Source organism: Schistocerca piceifrons, chromosome 2 (genome assembly GCF_021461385.2).
Source record: "Schistocerca piceifrons isolate TAMUIC-IGC-003096 chromosome 2, iqSchPice1.1, whole genome shotgun sequence".
In the NCBI taxonomy this organism is placed as follows: domain Eukaryota; kingdom Metazoa; phylum Arthropoda; class Insecta; order Orthoptera; family Acrididae; genus Schistocerca; species Schistocerca piceifrons.
In genome coordinates, this window is record NC_060139.1 from 288202533 (window position 1) to 288217171 (window position 14639).

Genomic DNA, 14639 nt, shown 5'->3' on the forward strand with positions numbered 1-14639 from the left:
TGACAAGCTAGCAGGGCGGTCTTAGGCATCCTTGTCACCGTCCGCGCGGCTCCCCCGTCAGAGTTTCGAGTCCTCCCTCGGACTTGGGTGTGTGTGTCGTTCTCAGCGTAAGCTAATTTAAGTTAGATTAAGTAGCGTGTAAGCTCACGGACCGATGACGTCAGTAGTTTGGTCCCATAGAACTTACCACAAATTTCCAACATGACAAGCTAAGTAAACTTCAAAGTTTATTGTAATCTTCGTTCCTTTCAAAATATTCATAAAGACTATGCTTATTAATTACTTGGACTGGGCATTGTTTAATGTGGGCAATAGCTGGAAGAAGGGAGGAGGAGGGAAATAACACGCATAATTCAGTGAAATCACAAAATAGTTTGGGTTACTGTACGTTAAGGACAGCATTCTAAATAAAATTTGATATTGTCAAACTGCAGAACGCAACCTATTTTGGAGAATACTTTTTTATTTATTCACAATTGTTTTGTTGGCTTTGGATGGACTTGGAACAGTTTACCGGTTTCGGCTCTTACGACTCATCATCAGGCTCTGTATCTGACTTTATCCTTGTGCACACTGCACGAGATGGACGTTGAAGTCATAGCTGGGCGACGCTAATCGAAGAGTTAACTTCGTCAAAAGTTAAAGCGTTACTTTACGGGAAATTTATCGGAAGTTAAAGTTAATCGTTAACTCGCAGTAGTAAACTTTACGTTGTGGATGTAATGAAATGAAAAAGTGAATAAAACGTATTACTGTTGTTTAAATAAAAAAGGCAATTATGCCAAAAGACTCCCCAATACTTTTCTGTCGTATTCTTTTAACCGGATTAATGCCACTGGCTACGCTGTCTGTATCTAAATTTTGAATGTAGATTTTTCCTTTTTGGCTTTTCACGATCGGATCCTGCCTTCACTGTTTCTTCAAGCTGTCACACCGCCGTTTCATGCGCTCTTCTTATGTGTTGTTTAAGGCTCGAAGTAGAGTCCTAATTGTTGACTTGTTTAGGCAAAAGCACACTTTGCAACTGAAAAATATTTGTTCTCCCGACCTGGACACAAAATTTACGTAATCACTTAAATGCGGCCACGGATTTTCACCAACGTAGAGCTAGCATCCGACTCCAGTCAGTCCTCTAACAAAAAGTAGCATACCCTACTTAACGCGAACTCAGTAAAGGTACTTTCACACCGAAACCAACTCAAACAAACTCGGTTGACAACTGTTTTCAACTCGAAGTTTGACTTAGTTTTCCACTGTTGTTAACAGTTGTTTCAAGTCGCGAGTCTGAACAACTAGTCGAGGGAAGTTATGTCTCGAGTTTTTAGTTTACGGTAGTGAGCAAAAAAACGACGGAGTTGTGTGACTTGCGCATGCGCATTTGCCGTGTAATTTGCTGTGTTTCTTTCTCCGTCGGCTGAGTTTCTTTCGACAATGACAACTCACGAGTCGTCAACTGATCCAACAATTTAGTTTTTGTTAGAAATTGAAATGAGGAAACCTCTGTAGGATCCTTTTGATTCTGCACATAAAGACAGATATAAAAGGAAAGATTTGTTGAAAGAACTTTCGGGTATAACTGGTGTATCGCTTGTGGAGTGTGAAAGGAAATGGAGAAATATGAAAAAACAGTACAATCGAGAGCATTGTAAAATGGTCGAAACTAAAAGTGGGTCTGGGACAAATGAGATCTACGTTCCGAAATGGATATTTTACGAGCATATGAAGTATTTGGAAGGCGTGAACAAGCCAAGGAGAAAAATATTTACAATCGTATAAGTAAAATGTCATTCACTAGCGTAATTGAAGCTGTAAGACTTCTGGTCTGAAATTTTGCAATTACAACTGTATTTTCACAGGAAATTTATTTATTTTTCTTGTCATATAATTTTGGAAACATCTGATACAAACTAGGTTGCAAATTAATGGCTTACATTGTTAATAACTAAAGCTATAAGGGTTTTGTTCGGAAGTTTTTATTACATTTGTCTTTTCAGTCGATATTTATTTATTCATATTTCTCTTGCCATTTCGCTTTACCAACATTCGATACAAAGTAGATTGCAAATTGATCCCTTATATTATTTGCGGTTCTTCCCGCGTTGTCTCTATTTCTCTAAAGACATTTATTTTGCAGAGACGTCCTCCAACTGCCATCCGAAATCCTGCCTACTTCTAGATCTTTCACATCGAAACTTTTGCTTTTTCAGGACTTACCGAGCATAGTTGTTCTAAGGTACCAAAAAACTGATTACAATATTTCAAAAAAAATTCTCCACAATTCTTCTAGCGTGAGATATTCGGTAGAATCCATTACCATTGCTTTTCTGTAATAAAAAATAAAAACATCGAACGTGTATTTACAAGAGTTTGAAACTGTTGTCAACATGTTTCAACAGTTGTAAGTTTGCCAAACTCACAACAGTTGTATGTTTTTGTTTGGTCGAGTTGGTTTTCGGTGTGGAGGTACCTTAAGCAAACAAGAGTAAACAACCAGCACCAGGTTATTCACCCTCGCACTCGATTGTTTACATCAACTGTGCATACCGGCGTGGCCACACATCTACACGGTTCGAATTTGTCAGAACGTGACTTCCGCGGGCGGCGCAGTGCAATTTTTGCTATAAGTATTAAGTACCTAACTAACATTTAATGGATTCAAAAGCTTAACGGAAATTAAAGAATCCGTTAAGGTATTTTTTAAAAAATTAACTTGAAAGTTAATTACTTACTCGAAAAGTTAATTTCGTTAATTAACGATTAACGGTCTGGCATCCAGCTATGGTTTAAGTACGTAATATGCTTTTTGACTATTACGGGAGGCCGGTCTTTCAGAATTTTGTAACAATCGCCGCGTTTTCCATCATAATTTACAGAACATTTTCGTAACGACTGTCTGCGACGAAGCACTCATTCCTGCTCTGTGATCTATTACTATCTCCTCCGGAAATCCGACTTGGTGGAGGTCTCGGGTAATGGAACGATATTTACGAATTAAGGATCGTATATGAGACCTCCTCTTCGGTGAATTATATTTCCTTAATAGTCTTCCGCTGATTCTCTGGCTGACATCTGCCTTCCTCATGGATACGTTTATAAGGTCGCTCCACGTTAAATTGCTCCGGCTGTAAACTCTCACACACTTCTCGGTTGCGATTGATTTCCGTCACTGATCGCCGTGTCTGTTAAGCGATGTCGATTTATTCCGCCTGTTCAACCTCGTTTTATTTTATCTGTGTACTACTAGCACATTTTAAAATACATGACGGCTGATTAGCCTGTCGAAATGCGGAAGGTGACCGTCTCAAACATTTGTAGTTGTGCTGGCAAATGGACACGCTACATTCATAAATTGACAATAACGTGGAACAATAACATGTTCTGAAAATAGTTAATCAATTTAATGGGTGGTGTCTGTTATGAAATGTATTTTACCACAAAAAACACGAATCCCTCAATATGACGCATTCTGACACAATAAGATTTCATTACGTTTTCTTACGCTGATAGTCAGCAGACAATTCTTGGACCAAGCAATCCTTGGACCAAGCAATCATTACATTAAAGTATTTCTGGATTTCAAGTTTCGCAAATTGTCGCCACACTGTCTTCAGCTGTATATATAACCTCCATATCTCTGTCAAATGAGGTAACACAGAGGTAACACACTAAAAACTTCGCATATGGGAGGTGTGTGGTCCAATTCCCAGTAGGACCATCCAGGTTTAGGATTTCTGTAGCTTGTTAAAATAGCTTAAAGCAAAGCCCAAGGGGCTCCTTCAGAAAGAAAACCAGCCGATTTGTTCCACAGTCTGAGCTTGACTACGTCACTAATGACGTCGACCTCGAAACGATGTTTAACTCTAAAACATTTCCTCATTTTCCCCATAGTCTCCTAAGTAACATAGCCTAGACAAAGTAATCGACAAGTTATTCCCATTATTGCCAGTGTGAAGAGATTAGCAGTATTTCTTGTTAGTATTCCTTACAAGAAGCAGTGGTTGATTCTGCCTGTTAATATAACAGGCACGATGTTTTTGCCCACAGTGCCCCAGGGGAGGGTGGTAGCACACTATAGGATGACTTACACAAAACTTTTGGTTGGAGCGATAAATGGCACCTAGCTCTAAATGTAAGAAAATGTAGGTTAATACAGATGAGTACGAAACACGATTCCGTTATGTTCGAATGGGGCATTAGTAGTGCAGCGTTAGTGGTGTGCTGCTTGATACAGTCGCGTCGATTAAATATCTAGGTGTAATGATGAAGAGTGATATAAAATAGGACGAGCACGTAAGGACGGCTGTAGGGAAGATGAGTGCCGGTCTCGGTTTACTGGGAGAATTTTAGGAAAGTTTAGCTCATCCGTAAAGAAGACCACGTATAGAACCATAGTACGACCAATTCTTGAGTATTGTTGGACTGTTTGGGATCCCCGCCAGGTCGAATTAAAGGAAGACATCGAAGCAATTGAAGGTGGGCTGCTATATTTGTTACCAGTAAGTTTTCCCAGCAGGAAAGACGGCGTTCTTTTCGCAGAACACTGCTGAGAAAATTTAGAGACCCGGCATTTGAGGCTGACTGCAGAACGATTGTACTGCCAGGAACATACATTTCGCTTAAGGACTACAAAGATAGGAGAAATTAAGGCTGGCACGGAGGCATGTTGATAGTCGTTTTTGTGGAACGGGGAAAGGAAATTACTGTACCAGAGACCTCCGCAAATGCGATCGGCAACCCTTCGGGCACCTGGGGCACGCGTGTAGCCTACACGGCCCCTGCACGCGTCACTGTCACGCACTCGTCCGGTCGCAGTTAACGGAGGGGCACCAGGTGGCGCTGCCAACGTTAGCAGTGGCCGCCACTTCCATCGGACCTATTCGCGTCCGCCACACACGTGACCAGAAAATAGTGCTGCGAGTGTTCCGCTGCCCGCAGCTATAAAGCTATACAGGTCATGTTACGGCCACTAAAAGAGTATCAGACTTGATACGACCACTCGATATGTTACGTCCACAAAACGACCACCAGTATCAGTACCCGTGTAATTGTGTTCCCTATTGGCTGCTACACTTAACTTCCACCGTCGGAGGATGGCACGGGACATCAAGTTCCACCGCCACACTTTCAACGTGCTCTCCAATGATGTCATCGGAATGATGTCACTGCAGGATAGAACAATTTTACAGTTCAATCAAGACTGTAAGACCGAGATCCGCCAGCGACGCTGTATCTTACCCTATCACAAAAACAAGTGCACAGGTCAGTTCTTCCGGCTTCGAGAGCGTCTCCGGGCGGGTGCTACTCACACATCTCTCTTGAAGTCTATCGTATGGACCGACGCCCCTATATTCAGCATTCATCGTTGTTTGCCTACGTGAAATTAGACTGTATTCAGGATAGACTTTCCTGTTCCTACGCTGGTGTTATTCAGGGATTGTGTTACTTGTCAGACTCTGCAATCGCCTTACTGTCTTCATACCTGTGAGACACTGTAATTGTGAATTTGTTTTTACTGTCGAAGCAAACGTTTCTTTTCTTCGTCAATAAACTTTTCTCAACTGTGATCACTCCACGCGACCGCTACGGTGGCAAGTACTTATCCTGCCTCGGGCATGGATGTGTGTGATGTCCTTAGGTTAGTTAGGTTTAAGTAGTCCTAAGTTCTAGGGGACTGGTGACCTCAGAAGTTAAGTCCCATAGTGCTCAGAGCTATTTGAACCATTTTTGAACTGTGATCACTGACTTCACTGCGTCGGTGTGATCGACACATCAGAAATGATTAGTAGTGGTAGCTGACGGAGTTCTACATCATTGAAAGCTTTTCGTCATGATGTGGTTCATGAAACACGACGTGTGAATGAATGACTTGTAAACATAGGCGACACGCGAGTACTTGGACGCGACGCGCAAATTTCGGTCAGTACGATCACCGCCTTCGCTGCCAGGTGTGGCCCAACCGTTGCATTCCACGCAGATAAGCAAACAGTACACGGATCGGCGCTTATCTGACAAGTCAGCCGACACGTCACCGTATCACCCGGCCGGCGGGACAGACAGCGCTTATCTGCGGCTATGAGTGATTTACTGTCACCGGTCGACGTTCAGGTACGCCTCTCCATAAAGGCCGATCTGCACAAGAACCACGACCCACGTACTGCTACGGGACTCCGCTTCTGCGGTTTCCCCGGCGTTATGCATTAGTAGGTGTTCAGCTGGGTTGAAGACGATACATTCCTGCACAATACAGGGTGATTCAAAAATATGTGGGACAAAGACTCTGTCTTCCAGGTACCCCCAGAGAAAAATCGCAACGTGTGAAGCCTGGTACCTGTGAGGCCAAAAGATCTTGCTATCCACTTCTTCCAACCCAATGTTGTGGGATCCAGTTGTTAAGACCGCCCAACCTCCAAGTGAAAGTGGGGCGCCGTCATGTATAAAAAGGAAGTCATTGGAATCTTCGAGCGGTTGAGGAAACAACCAATTTTACATGTCCTCCGCAAAAAAGAAAGGTCAGTAAACTTTGAGGATTGAACGGCACAAAACACATTCAGTTTAGGTGAGCCTCTTTCGAGGACAATGACAGGATTTTGTGACCACCAAATTCTTACATGATGGGGGATCAGTTTACCTCACAGGAGAAATATCGAATCGTCCGTGAAGATGAGCCGTTCGGATTCGGAGAATTGAAACGCAAATTTCGTACACTCTGTTCTTGCAGGAACTGCCACTTGTAAGGCTTCATATGCATGAGTCGTTTCAGAACAAGTTAATTGTTGTTTGAGGAAGTTTAAGGTCCTGGCCTGCACGCCTTGTGAACTTCCGAGGGCTCCGTTTGTGAACACATCTCGGATATGCTCGAATTTTCATCAGACGTGCATGGCCGACCAGTATCTTCCCTTTGGACAGGAAACTAATTTCCAAGAATTCTTTATGCCACTCATAAATCTGCTTGTGCAGAATCGGCTTCTTGCTGAATCGACGGCGGAATGCACGTTGCAGTTGCATAATGGATTGACTTCGCACAAAATCCAAAACACGAAATGGTTTCTCTTGTGGTGTAGTCGCCCAGTTGCTACAAACAAGCAACGAGGCAGCTGTGCAAAAGTCTGAGCCTTCCTTTACTCAGTGACTTGCGCGATGTGTTTCTATCTTTTACAGTCTGTCTGTAATAAACAACTGAAATGTGTTCTATCTTTTTCAATCACCCTGTAGTTCTACAATGGTAGTCGTAGTCTTAGTTGAGCTATAGTTATGCACAAGGGCAATGCTAACAGTTGTGAGCAACCGACTGCCAATTCCATTTCCAACGCGTAAAAATTTGACTGCAGGATTGTAATCTACAGACTCTACACTACGTGTTGCCATATTGTGACGTCATAAGCGTGTATCACGAGACCATATGTACTACTTCCATAATGGCAGACATCAATGTTTCATTTCGACAGCGAGCTGTGATTGAACGTTGGATAAAGAGGGAAAGTGTGCTGCCGGTATCGGCGCTAGCAGCGTTAGGAGATGGGTGAAACATTTTAAAGATGATAAATACGAGCATCCCTTATGACCACCGCTGTGGTCGCCCTCACACTGCCTCGATGGAACTCAGAAAGAAAAGAGTGGACAAGGTCATTAGAGACGACAGGCATCTCACAGTGGATGAAATCGGTGTAAAATTTGCCGTACGACACAGTGCAATGCAACAAATGATTCAAAGCTTACGTCACTAAAAGTTTTTGCCCATTGGGTTCAGAGAAGAACCGTCACCCAAAACCTTCTTCGGAAATTTCAGAATGAAGGCGATGAGTTTCTAAACAGATTTGTGACAGGCCATGAGAGCTGATTCCATCACCGAGCCTGAAACAAAACGCCACTTGGATTCCCCATCGAAGAGAAAGCGACGGCACAGTGCCATATGCTGGGTTAAGTTATGGGCTCTGTCTTCTGGACTTCAGAGAGTTGCGTTCTTCTTGCATTGCTTGACCCCGGGCGAGCTACGGACGATGCCCGCTTTTTGCGGGCACGTTTGAAGCTCCGTCGTGCGTCGCGCGATAAGCACCCTGGGAAGATCAGACTGCAGCAAGATAACACGCATTCTCACATGGCCCGTGTTACTGTGCGCCAGATCAGGATATTTGAGTGGGAAGCTGTTCCGGATCCTCCACCCTCCGCCTAAAATCTTTTCGGTTCTGTGAAGTAATATATGCGAGACCAACGCCACGAGACGGTGGAGGAAGTCCGGAAAGCGCTGTGTCAGTGCCTTCGAGAAGCTGGAACGGAATTAAATCGTAACAATGTTTTCAAAATTGCAGAATAATACGAAAAATTTGTCCAAAGGAGTAGGACCATGTTGAAAAGCAGCGGAAATTATGTAGATTAAGGTGATGTACTTGGTTTGTCTAATAAATAAAGATTAAAATTTTGAAATTCGTTGCTTATTGCTATCAGAATGGCCCTCGTATACTCCTATTTCAATTGTTTTACAGCTTGTTGTTCGTCTACCTCTACTCAGTCTCCATTTCTCTTTATCCGTCCAAGTATCTTTTTCTCCAATTGTGTTCCTGCTTATCTTCTGCAATTTCTTCATTCCTGTCCATTTACACTCTTTTCCCGGCTTCCTAGAGATCTCCACTCCGCACTTTCCGTGATGTTCTGTTACAATCCATTCGTCTCATACTATTTCTTTCGTAGCCGCTGTACTAACGTTGAATCCGTTTGTATTGACCTCTTAATGTCTTCGCTGCTTATTCTGTCCTAATATTCTGGTTTTGAAATGCCTTCTCCGATACGTAATTTCCATAGTGTGGAGTCTTTCCTTCATTTAATTTGTCAGGATCAACACATTTCCCACAAATACGACGATCGATGACTCCTGTTACAACCATGAATTTATTATTGTCCAGAGTAACGGAAGCTGTAACAATGACCTATGTAGGATGGTTGAGCAAAGCTATTCATCTCTAATATTTCCGGAATCGTTTAAGGTATCGCAATTCTGTTTTCATGCAGTTCGTTATGAGGAAAGTCCCACTGAACGACGTAATAAAATCTTTTCATAGCAAATATTAATTACAGCTTTATCATTACGAATTTCGAATTTTCAAGCGGAACTGTAGTAATTTGTTCTGGTAATAACGTAGTTCCAAAAGAGACGAACACAGCGGTGTTTCACTACTCAAAAACCGATTGTTAATTTCGAAGAAATTACAATATTTAGAACTAAAAATGTATCTGGTTTGAACTTGAAATCGTTTACTGTCATAGCGGAAGTTCATCATTTCACACTCAAGTAGGGAAATACATTACATCGTTTAAGTAGTAGGGAGAGTTTGAAATCAATTATAAATTATAAAACTGCCTAGATCGCAAAGGCACGTTTATTACAAGATGAGAGGTTTCGATTACCACATGATGATCTTTAGACCTTAAAAACTGTAATATGATACAGGTCACAAATTACAGGGCAACGTATGCACAACGAATGCGATGTTTATTAGCCGGCCGCTGTGACCGAGCGGTTCTAGGCGCTTCAGTCCGGAACCGCGCTGCTGCTACGGTCGCAGGTTCGAATCCTGCCTCGGGCAAGGATGTGTGTGATGTTCAAATGGCTCTGAGCACTATGCGACTTAACTTCTGAGGTCATCAGTCGCCTAGAACTTAGAACTAATTAAACTTAACTAACCTAAGGACATCACACCCATCCATGCCCGAGGCAGGATTCGAATCTACGACCGTAGCGGTCGCTCGGCTCCAGACTGTAGCGCCCAGAACCGCACGGCCACTTCGGCCGGCTGCGTGTGATGTCCTTAGGTTAGTTAGGTTTAAGTAGTTCTAAGTCTAGGGGACTGATGACCTCAGATTTTAAGTCCCTTAGTGCTTACAACCATTTAACCCATTTTTTTGCGATGTTTATTTGTTTCCTTTTTAAAGTTCTTAGTATATTTATTTGACAATGCCTGCATTAATAAGCTATTTCTTCTGTATTAAAAATTGTTCTACGTAATTTTCGCGTTCTATTTACTAATAAATGCATCTTTTTGTACATAACTCTTCCGATCTACACCTGACCGGTTACCGCTGGTATCATGCTGTCAACCGTAGACGGAGCCTCAAGTATTTCAGAAATAGGTGCGCTGCTCTCCATGGACCGGTTTGTGCTGCGTATACAGCCATTATCCATAAATAAGTGTTTATCTATGTTTTGTAATTTTATAGCTATTTTTAAGTTCTTGTTATGTATTCCTCTAATTTGCATCCAGTATCATATTACAGTTTTGTAGGTCTGAAGTTGACCATGTGATGGATTTTGTGCGAAGACCTGGTAATAAGCTTGCCTTTGCGATCTAGATTCTTTTACAACTAATTTCAAATATTCTATTTTGATCGCTGGCTTTGTCCAGCGATGTTTTCAAAAATAAGTAAGGCGAGTATTTCAGCGCCGCGATACCAAACTATAAAACAGGAAATGTAGATTTTATTACGTGACGCCACTTGTATCGAGTACTGGTTAATCTGAAACATTAAATGCCTTCCACAAACCAGGAGAAACTAGATACAAGTACGCTACTTCTTTACAGTGAATGCAAAAGAAACGGGAAGAGAACAGTTTAGTTGTGCGCATAAATGTAGATTGTCCAACAAGAAAGACAATCCAGCGAATGTGCAATATGATAATTGGAAGGAGATTGGAACACTACGCAGAAGGTAAGAAGCAAGACTGCAGCGGGCGTAGCGAACGAAGTAGATGTTCTGGCAGCTGTTGCTCATAAGCTACACGCCAGCTCCACAGAAATTGCGAGTGCCTCTGCAATAAGTCAGCCACGCGTTGTTTGCATTTTGCGCGCAAACAGCTTCCATCCGTATCCAGTGTCACTTCAGTAGCAGATGAGCATTGGGACTGCAGAAGACTCGTGGAAGTATGTCACGACATCAGGAGAAAAGAGTTCCTTCTTTAGAGAATTGTGTTCAGACACATTGAATAACAGACGCGGTCCTAGACAAGGTACCACTTGAAATACCCGTGCGTAGATGTATGTGGTACCAGCGTGATGTATGGCGACTCAATGCTCGTTTGTGGCTATGAGAACACTCACCTAGCTCTCTCCTCGTCACTGGACAGGACGTTAAGCCGTTACCAGCTGGCCAGCACGTACGCCTGATTTGACGCCATTGGCCATTTTTGTCCGCGAAACCTCAAAGCGGAAGTGTATGTTTAAGTTCCGACGACCCAGAAGAATTGAAACCATTACAGAAATCTCTGGAGTCTGTCCAGATGACTGAAAACGTTTGCAGCATAGCCGCTGGGCATTTCAAACACTTGAGGACATAAACGGAATTTTAAGAGAGTGCTTATGACCACGTTGTTTTGTGATGTTTTTTTGTTGCTGTTGCTGATGCACTTCTGAAATGTCTTGAAATACGAGGGGCATTTGAAAAGTAGTTGCAAAGTCCGAGAGATGGCACCACCGGCGCGTATCGAGGTCATGTTTAGTGCACACCAAGTTTCAGCTATATTGGTCTATTTCTTTGTGTTTGGCATTCGTGTGAATCAAGGAAGTCTAGTGATTGTCAAAAAATGGTGATTAAACATTATTATATGAAAGGTAAAACGCCTCAGGAGACGAAAGAGAAACTTTATAAACATTACGGTGACTCTGCACCTTCGATCAGAACAGATTATGAGTAGTTTCAAGATTTTCGGAGTGGCCATATGAGCACAAGTGATGCTGAATGTTCTGGATGCTCTGTGAAGGTTACGACTCCAGAAACCATTGATAAAATCCATGATATGGTGATGGATGACAGAAGAGTTAAGGTGCGTGAGATTGTTAGTGCTGTGGAAATCTCGAATGAACAGGTCCATAATATTTTGCATAAACATTTGGACATGAGAAAGCTATCCGCAAGATGGGTTCCGCAAGATGGGTTCCGCGCTTGCTCACGCTTTACCAAAAACGGTATCGTGTGAGGTGTTGCAAGGATGGTTTGCAGCTGTTCAGGAAGAATCCGCAGGACTTTAAGCGTCGTTTCGTCACTGCGGATGAAACATGGATACATTACTATACTCCTGAGGCCAAACAACAATCTAAACAATGGGTTACTAAGGGAGAATCTGCACCAAAAAAGGCGAAGACCATTCCTTCGGCCGGTAACGTTATGGCGACTGTCTTTTGGGATTTGCAAGGGATAATCCTCATCGACTATCTCGAAAAGGGTACAACCACTACAGGTGCATATCGTTATTGTGCGATTTAAAAACCGAGCTGCAAGAAAAACGCCGGCGTTTGGACCGCAAAGAAGTCCTTTTCCATCACAACAATGCACCAGCACACACCACAGCAGTTCTGGTCGCAAAGTTATTGGAAATAGGATTCCAACTCGTTTCACATCCCCCTATTCTCCAGACTTGGCTCCCTCGGACTACTATTTGTTCCACAATTTGAAGAAATGGCTGGCGGGACAAAGATTTTATTCAAATGAGGAGGTGATTGCAGCAACTAATAGCTATTTTGCAGACTTGGACAATTCCTATTATTCGGAAGGGATGAACAAAGTAGAACAGCGTTGGACGAAGTGTATAAGTCTAAAAGTAGACTACGTCGAAAAATAAAAAAGGTTTACCCCAAACACGTAACTAGTTTTTATTTCTGCAGGACTTTTCAAAAGCCCCTCGAAAACGCGTAGTGAAGTTATTATTAAACGACCTTTACGTCTAAATTTCCTGTCTTGTGGATCCCTTAAATTTTTAACTTGCACTTTTCTTCAAGGTTATGGCAGGAGGAAGAGCAGAACTGTTAGCGCAGTTAACTGGCGACTTATTCTTAGACGCGGTGTCCTTTGCCTTTCTGTTGGTTTGTCGGCCCAGTCAGATTTGGGCAACTATATCACTTTCGAATTAAAAAATAACAAGACGCCATATATATATATATATATATATATATATATATATATATATAATTAAGGCAATGACGGCCAATGGCCTCTTCAGAGCAGATACGCACCAGGTTCGAACTCTTACGGGAATCGGCGAAATGACGCAAGTAAAGAGCATAATGAGCAAGGACACTACATTCGTTGTGTGTGGGTTAGTTGAGAATTTGGATCTGATTGGACGCGTGCTACGGTAATCCGTGCAGGTGTCCCGATGGCTCAGTGATCAGAAAATCTGCCTTTGTAGCCAGGAGACCTGGGTTCGAAACCTGCTCTGGCACAAATTTTCAACGTTCCCCATTTATATAAATCAATGCCCCCTCGCAGCCAATGTCTGTAATTCCTCTGTGTCTTAATTTAGATTCTCTCACCTGCGTCAGGCTTGAGTGTCCCAACAAACGGCCGCGGTAGTTCCCTATAACAACACCAACTTCTGCAAAAAGACTGCAGTCGGTTTCAAGCACATCACTGATAAATCCAAGTTGTAATTATGTAATATCTCCAACACTACTGATTAGATTTTGAAGAGTGAAACGACGGTGAATTCGTCTGTTTCAGAACCCTACATTAGTAGCAGAAATTACTGAATTTCTACCAGAAAAAACTAAGTTGATATCGATATCTCTGCAGTTAACGTAGCTACGAAACGAGACTATATGTCATTTAGCGAAGTTTTTTTTTTTACAGTTTATTTGTGTTGGCAAATTAGCTGAATCACCCCTATGCACGCCTATTATTAGGTATACTGACACAGTTTGCATCGGATGCTGTTAGTGTAGATACAGCTGTTAGCTGTTAGTATACACTCCTGGAAATTGAAATAAGAACACCGTGAATTCATTGTCCCAGGAAGGGGAAACTTTATTGACACATTCCTGTGGTCAGATACATCACATGATCACACTGACAGAACCACAGGCACATAGACACAGGCAACAGAGCATGCACAATGTCGGCACTAGTACAGTGTATATCCACCTTTCGCAGCAATGCAGGCTGCTATTCTCCCATGGAGACGATCGTAGAGATGCTGGATGTAGTCCTGTGGAACGGCTTGCCATGCCATTTCCACCTGGCGCCTCAGTTGGACCAGCGTTCGTGCTGGACGTGCAGACCGCGTGAGACGACGCTTCATCCAGTCCCAAACATGCTCAATGGGGGACAGATCCGGAGATCTTGCTGGCCAGGGTAGTTGACTTACACCTTCTAGAGCACGTTGGGTGGCACGGGATACATGTGGACGTGCATCGTCCTGTTGGAACAGCAAGTTCCCTTGCCGGTCTAGGAATGGTAGAACGATGGGTTCGATGACGGTTTGGATGTACCGTGCACTATTCAGTGTCCCCTCGACGATCACCAGTGGTGTACGGCCAGTGTAGGAGATCGCTTCCCACACCATGATGCCGGGTGTTGGCCCTGTGTGCCTCGGTCGTATGCAGTCCTGATTGTGGCGCTCACCTGCACGGCGCCAAACACGCATACGACCATCATTGGCACCAAGGCAGAAGCGACTCTCATCGCTGAAGACGACACGTCTCCATTCGTCCCTCCATTCACGCCTGTCGCGACACCACTGGAGGCGGGCTGCACGATGTTGGGGCGTGAGCGGAAGACGGCCTAACGGTGTGCGGGACCGTAGCCCAGCTTCATGGAGACGGTTGCGAATGGTCCTCGCCGATACCCCAGGAGCAACAGTGTCCCTAATTTGCTGGGAA

The 14639-nt window shown here is 43.2% G+C and overlaps 1 protein-coding gene across 1 annotated transcript in view; it reads right to left on the reverse strand.

The window, feature by feature from the left end:
• The window catches only part of LOC124777190 (cysteine-rich protein 1-like), a 135947-nt gene that overhangs the window by 27931 nt on the left and 93377 nt on the right, over nt 1–14639 (reverse strand). The window lies entirely within an intron of this gene.